Source organism: Aedes aegypti, chromosome 2 (genome assembly GCF_002204515.2).
Source record: "Aedes aegypti strain LVP_AGWG chromosome 2, AaegL5.0 Primary Assembly, whole genome shotgun sequence".
Lineage (NCBI taxonomy): Eukaryota > Metazoa > Arthropoda > Insecta > Diptera > Culicidae > Aedes > Aedes aegypti.
In genome coordinates, this window is record NC_035108.1 from 242,207,298 (window position 1) to 242,214,774 (window position 7,477).

At 42.4% G+C, this 7,477-nt stretch overlaps 1 protein-coding gene across 16 annotated transcripts in view; it reads right to left on the bottom strand.

Moving 5' to 3' along the window:
• The window catches only part of LOC5568648 (store-operated calcium entry regulator STIMATE), a 28,770-nt gene extending 21,725 nt beyond the window's left edge, over positions 1-7,045 (bottom strand). For 3 of the 16 annotated variants that reach the window (XM_001652422.2, XM_021844652.1, XM_021844647.1), the window contains exon 1: positions 6,495-7,045. The gene's annotated coding sequence lies outside the window, so the exon portion shown is untranslated. The other 13 variants (XM_021844660.1, XM_021844656.1, XM_021844653.1 and 10 more) reach the window with 7 other exon arrangements.
• Positions 7,046-7,477: the final 432 nt, after the last annotated feature.

Here is a 7,477-nt window from a genome sequence, read left to right on the forward strand (position 1 = left end):
TGACCTTGAATGTTTCGCGAACATGGAAACAAATTAAATCTTGGGTATTTCTTTCGGGAAATATTTCAGGTTTGATAAATAACGAAGATGATATGCATCTCGTGACCTATCTGAGGATAATCTGACCATGATCGATCACTTCGTTCTGGTTAGTGAAAGAGGCAGGATCGATCACAGTTAATTTTTGCGCCGTGATGTGTCTTTGAAGGTAGGTAATTAACATGTGGGTCTATATGTTACATTTATTCTTTCCCATGTAGATCAGTCGAGTAGCTATAATTGATCCGTTGAGTTTGAGTGCATTTAGTGTAGCAGAAATTACGTGCGAGTGTCTACGAGATCAGGTAACCGTGTGCCTAATTTACGTGCGGATTATGTTGTGTGTTAATCGTGTCGTTGAACGACACCACGTGCTTTTAATTACGTTTGTGGCTTCCTGCGGAACCGGACACATCACACCTTTTCAAGATCGCTTCTGACCCCACCGTCAGCTACGAGGTTTATCCCGGAGGTACGGAAACCGGAATGGGGCTTGTGCACGTATTTCGCGCCCCAGGCGAAAGGTAGCGTGCACCAAACGTGAAGAGGAGTTCACCGCCGGCGTCGCGTCGGCCGTCCCCGTCGCATAAGCCCACAACCGGAGAGCGCCATCACCAACATCGTTCGACGCTAGTTTAGCCCAGCGGTGCGTTCACTGACGAATGAACGGCCGTCTGCGGTACCCGTAAGCGACCCTCCAAGGGTTTGCAAACCGTGAGTACAAATCATGCATGAAATAGTATAATTCCATGCGCATGGCTCTGTTTTGACCCAATACCGAGACAATGTCAATACCGAGTCAATACCTAGGCCTATGAGTCGGTAGCGTGGCTATACGAGAAATTCATGTGGCTACCCTTAGATCCCGCGCTTGCGCCGATAGCCATTCTGAACACGCACAGACGCACACCATTAGATGAACTTGTGCACATGAACACCCACTCGAATTACGACAAAGGCAGAAAGATAGAATTCACGCTAAACTTGCTAAACTCAAAAATGAGTGCTGAGCGCACAAAATTGGCCTCTCTTCGTGCAGCACAGATTCTGTGCAAAGGAGGCTGTACACAGTTTTGTGCAAACGGTGGTAAACAAACCGAATGAGTGAAATGCGCACAGAGGAGGAACGCTTGGAATGCGGAATTCGCTTTCATTTTTGTTTTGCTTCTGAAAACATTAAAAAAATCCATTTTTTAAGTTTTTCACAGATTTTTTCATTGGAATAGCCGAAGCGGAAGCAAATGGGAAAACAACTTTCACATTTGCGACCATTTTCCGGCTTTTCGCCAGAGAAAATCCCGAAAAACTTCTCATCCTACCAATGGCCAACTGTTTGCTGCCGCGCGGGAGATGACCGACAGTTCCATTTCTATCGATCCACGCACAGCCAATGGTTAACACATCGGCTACACATAGCATGAGTGCGACTTACACAGAATTTTCACTCAGCCAGCCAGTCAGTCCTGCATTGGTTGCCTCATTATGTGTAGTTTTAACACATGCGCTGCGTGAAAGTGTCTTAGCGTGAAAGGAAAGCAAGAGCAGGCTAGGCTAACGTAAAATGGAGAGCGAAAAGAGGGAGAATAAGATGAACAAATGAATTACTGTTATGTTGTATACATGTTGTAGAGTAATGGCAATGTTATGGATTTTACTTAGTAACTTAGTCACACACTTAGTGACGTCACTATTTGCGCTACATAAGAACAGCGGGAGAATAAAAGAGAGAACTAGTGGCACGTATCACACCCTGCGCCACCTAAGTAAAATCCATAACATTGGGATGAAGCCCCTCTTGAGGGCTGCTGGAGAACAGTGAAAGCAGCCATCAACAATGCATCTGAGAGCAACGTCGGATACGTGGGACGGAGTCGACGGAACGATTGGTTCGACGAGGAATATAGACAGATTCTAGAGAAGAATTCTTTCCGACAGAACGTGGAACGCTATAGACGGAAACGGCAACAGCAGACCCGCCTTTTTCGGGAGAAAAAACGCCGCCTGGAGGAGACGGAATTTGAGGAGATGGAACAGCTGTGCCGGTCTCAAGAAACACGTAAGTTCTATCAGAAGCTCAACGCACCCCGCAACGGCTTCGTGCCGCGAGCTGAGATGTACAGGGATAAGGATGGGAGCATTTTGACGGACGAGCGTGAGGTGGTCGAAAGCTGGAAAGAGCACTTCGACGAACACCTGAATGGCGCTTAGAGCACAGGCAATGAAGGACGGGACAACGGAGGAAATGCCTTCGTCAGTACTGTGGGCGATGGAAACCAACCAGTCCCCACTTTGAGGGAGGTTAAGGATGCCATTCACCAGGTCAAGAACAATAAAACTGCTGGTAACGATGGTATCGGCGCTGAACTCATAAAGATGGGCCCGGAGAGGCTGGCCATTTGTCTGCACCGGCTGATAGTCACAATCTGGGAAACGAAAAAGCTACCGGAGGAGTGGAAGGAAGGGGTAATATGCCCCATCTACAAGAACTTTCGAGCAATCACCATTCTAAATGCCGCCTACAAAGTATTATCCCAGATCATCTTCCGTCACCTGTAGTTATCAAGCCGGCTTCGTTGACGGCCGATCGACAACGTACCAGATCTTTACTGTGCGGCAAATCCTCCAAAAATGTCGTGAATACCAGGTCCCAACGCATCACCTTTTCATCGATTTCAAGGCGGCATACGATAGAGTCAACCGCGTAGAGCTATGGAAAATTATGAAAGAGAATAGCTTTCCCGGGAAGATCCAGCCAATTTGTTTGCTTCGCGGATCATATGGGCATTGTCGGCCGAACATTTCAAAAGGTGGCACACCTGTACACGCGAGGCAGCGAAGGTTGGACTGGTGGTGAATGCGGCCAAGACAAAGTACATGTTAGCTGGTGAGGACGAGCGCAAGAGGGCTCGCCTATGTAGCAGTGTTTCGATAGTTCGAGGTGGTCGACGAGTTCGTCTACCTTGGATCCTTGCTGACGGTTGACAATAACGTTAGCCGTGAAATACGGAGGCGCATCAAAAGTGGAAGTCGGGCCTACTATGGCCTCGGCAAGAAGCTGCGGTCAAAAAAGATTCACACCCGTACCAAATGTACCATGTACAAAACGCTTATAAGGTCGGTAGTCCTCTACGGGCATGAAACATAGACGATGCTCGAGGAGGACTTGCAAGCACTTGGAGTCTTCGAACGTCGGGTGCTTAGGACGATCTTTGGCGGTGTGCAGGAAAACGGTGTTGTGGCGGCGAAGGATGAGCCACGAGCTCGCCCTGCGGCGAACCCAGTATCCAGAAGGTGGAAGGATACGATGGGCAGGTCATGTGGCAAGAATGCCGGATAGCATTCGGATCCGGTCGGTACAAGAAGACGTGGAGCGCAGCGAGCTAGGTGGGCGGATCAAGTGCGTATCGATTTGGCGAGCGTGGAGCAGAACCGAGGATGGAGAGATGCGACCACGAACCAAGCATTGTGGCGTGGAATTGTTGATTCAGTGTTATCTGTTTAGATGTTTACTAAATAAATGAAAATGAATGGGGATACGTTCGAGGTTGATTGTTTGATTGCTTGCTTGCGAAAAATAATGACATAACTTCAAACAATTATCTTCCCAGGTATCTATTAAAGATTAAGCTAAGAAAGTTGTCAACACTCCACACTTTCCACACTAATATTTATATTTACTGAAAAATACGAGCTCATCTTTGAAAAGCCATCAGTTTTTAACCAGAAGACTGGCGTAGATGTAAGTAAAGGACGAACAACTAACAGCTGTTTCATTGAGCTTGGTAAAATAAATAATCTGTCAATAAATAATATCGTCCAGAGAAATTTAAGAATATTTTGTGATTTTATATGCATAAATTTCTAATATTAGTGTGACTTTCAGAAAACCCTTTTTAGTTAGTATTTCAAGATTTTTTCAACTTGCGTTTAAATACACAAATTAGAAATAATTGTGAGAATGGTCATATGTTTAAAAAAATACAATACAAAGCAATACATTATAGATATCTCGTCATCAATCTAGAAGCAAGTTTATCTACTTCTCTTACAAATATCGTCACATCTTCTGTTGGGAAGTCACTACCAGGAGAATGCAAACGCCTTTTTAGTAGCCTGTAGTCAGCGCAGCTTTAAAGCTGAAAGTTTATTTTAAGCGATGGATTATCTCTAATGGTTCTTTATATAGTAGTTCATCTTACGTTTACGTTTGTTCCTACAATTCTGGTGAACTTCCTAACGTAGTGCTGACTCCAACCGATCTATACTATAATAACAACGATGTCAATTGAGGCCTTATGTAATTTCAGATCTACTCACAGTTCCAATTACGTACTAGTCGGATCAGGTTTAGTCCAGTAATCCGTATAGCTAGCCGTGTATTGCTCCAACTGCTAAATATGTTACATTTAGTTGTAGTATAATTACATTTTAGCTTATTGTCAAACCTGTCGGCCGAGAAATGCTTCCCAAACTCTAATTTGCCACTTGTAGTATAATTTATAATAGAATTCACTTTAGTTGTCCAAATATCTTCCTAGCTCATAACACGTTTTGAACGATCTATGCTCCATATGACATATGGCTATGCTCCTATTCATACGTCGCTGACAGACGATAGACGTCAGTTTGCCAGATCTCGGTACTCACACTACCCAGAATCGGTCGCACAGTGGGTCCGACGACATCTTCTAATTGAAGACATTTTACATGAATGCAAAACTATATACAACGAAAGAAATAGTTCGTTTGAAATAAATCTCTGAACAGAATTGATGTAAAGTAAATCTTATAAAACCCGTAACGCGGGTAGATCACCTTTTCGTGGTGCGTTACGGGGTAAGATCTACCAATTTGAACCCTAGTCTCATCTTGTTTGTCGGGCTAGGGTAATATGTTTTGGTAATTCAAGAATTCGCGGTACAAAGTCCTTGTTACTGGCAACAGTTTCTGAAAATCAATCTATTTCACTTAGCAGATGGTTAAAGACTCGGAGTTGGTCAGTCCCGAGACTACACTTGAAGCCAGGATAACAATCATGAGTATTAGCGCAACAAGGACTGTAAGTACTGGTAATTCAAGGACTCACGTGAATTCTGATTACTAAACAAATTTTCTAGCTTGAAGCCCTTTTTTTCTAGTATTTTTCTGGGACTAAACTAAAAGCGAAACAAGGATGGGACTAGAGTTCCGCTGCATGGTCAAACATCAGTAGTACCGATTTGGTTTCTCAGAAATTTAATCGATTATGTTTGCTAAGGGGCGCGCCTTCGCTGAGATGTAAATTTCTATGAAGGGTGTAAATAGCCGGACCTTTTCATCATAGTCGATTTGTATCAATATCTGAGGAATCAAAACAAGAACTGTACAGAAATCGATGCTTCATTTCCTATCAATGGAAATGGAGTAATGCGACATGCACTACATATACACTAAGGATACGGGTAATGCCACAAAAGATCTAAATACTGGTCGCAGTGGCGCATCCGAACAGAGAAAAAAAATCTTATAAACAAACATTTCCCAGTAACAGCGATTAGGAAAATAATTCAAAATAGATGATTTGTGCATTTCTAGATAATTGAACACAAAATATCGAAGCTTGTTTTAAAATTTGTAATCATACTAAATAGCTTAAGAGATGATTTTCTAATTATCAATACGACTACAAATGAATCAACCCAACTTACCAATTCTATAACAGAATGGCAATAAGACACGTTTTAAAACTACGTATTCTGAAAATCTCATAAATAAAGATAATAATAATAATAATAAACTACGTATTGCTATTGCCTGCCAAACAATGATCATCCAGATTTAGAAAATGTATATCGTGAGTTTTTAACTATATTATCAAACCCCCTTTGCCTCCCCTTATTTACGCCAATGATTGAAGTAGGGAAAATCCCAGGGAGTGCTACAATAATTTCTAACTAGTTTCTGCAAGATGCACAAAACCCACTCTTATTTTCAACATGTAACAATGATTTGTAATCCTAACCCAATGAACCTTAGTTCTTTGAAGACTAATAATTCTTTATATTTGTTGGTATCTTTACTTCAAAAAGTACTTATTCAATTAGATATGATAAAAGTCACCATATGATGAAAAGATAAAATCGACGGTTCAGGGAGCAATTCTATTTCGACCACGAACTCAGCGAAAAAATACACTGTGGGTGGGCAGACAGGCAAAATGGGAAACATAATATTCACTAGGGTGCTTCCCTTCTGCTCTAGATTAACGATTGACCGCTATATCGGCTTATTATCAATTACCAAATGAAGAACGCAGCACGTCCAAATTTTGCAGAGCCTTACTATTAGTAAGTTACTAATGGAATTATTGGAAGAACATCAATTTGAGGAATAGGATGATTTTTGAGCGATCTTTCCGGAACAAACAGTTCCAACCTTTGTTGAATGAAGTTGATCTACCCTAATGATCCACTGACCGCAGGAATACCTTACGTCTACGTCTAGAGGCGCGACTTTTCTTCCAATGATATCTTCGTGGATCTTCTTATCCACAGGGCACTAAATGGCATTATATCGTACAAAACTTAGTGCGAAACACTTTGATTGATGTGGCAAATATGTAAACGGACAGCAGCACTACTCACTAATCCCCTAAGCCTAAGTCATTGAATTTCTTCCGATTTGGACATTACGAAGTCACATACGTCACACTCTGGTCTTCGTATCTGAGAAGCCAGCCACTTCTAGACGGTACCAAGAATCCATCGAGAGGATCCCGTCTTCATATTTGTGTGCCACACAAAAAAAAAACACGTCCCGAACGCGGAATATCCGATCCACTTTTTACATTTCTCGTTTCACCAACGGATTGTCGAGTCTAGGAACTGATTTGGAACAACTTAGGCACGATTATCAAACACAGAAATCCCCACAAAAAAATTAGATGCACTTCTGGTGATGGAACTTCTTTTCTGATGTCTCTCTGTACTGCTGTCGTCGTTTTCGTTGTTCGAGTTTTGAAGTATGGTTTTCGACAGGTGTCATCACGGCTAGGTGTCGAGTTGGTGCTCACATTTGATGGATCCACTGTAGGACTAAAGTACCCTTTAATGGGTAAAAAAGTACCCTCTTTGAAAGAAACTAGTTTAACTCATGAAAAGAGTAAAGGGCCTTTACTCGTTAAAGCTAAGTCTCGCATAACTTCTGATCTCGCCCTAAAAGCCATTGGTAGCCATGTGTGTAGCTCGTTGTTTCTGAGCATTTGAATGGATTTTCATGTAATTTAACAACGCTATGGGGAAGAAAGGGTCAATATCTACCTGCCCGTGATGTTGGTTTGGATGCTTATTCTTTCATTTGCTCAGAAACAACGAGCTACGCACGTGGTTATCAATGGCTTTTAGGGCGTTATCTCAGAGTATGCGAGAAGTATGCTGTTTTGCTCAAGAAAAGTAAAGCA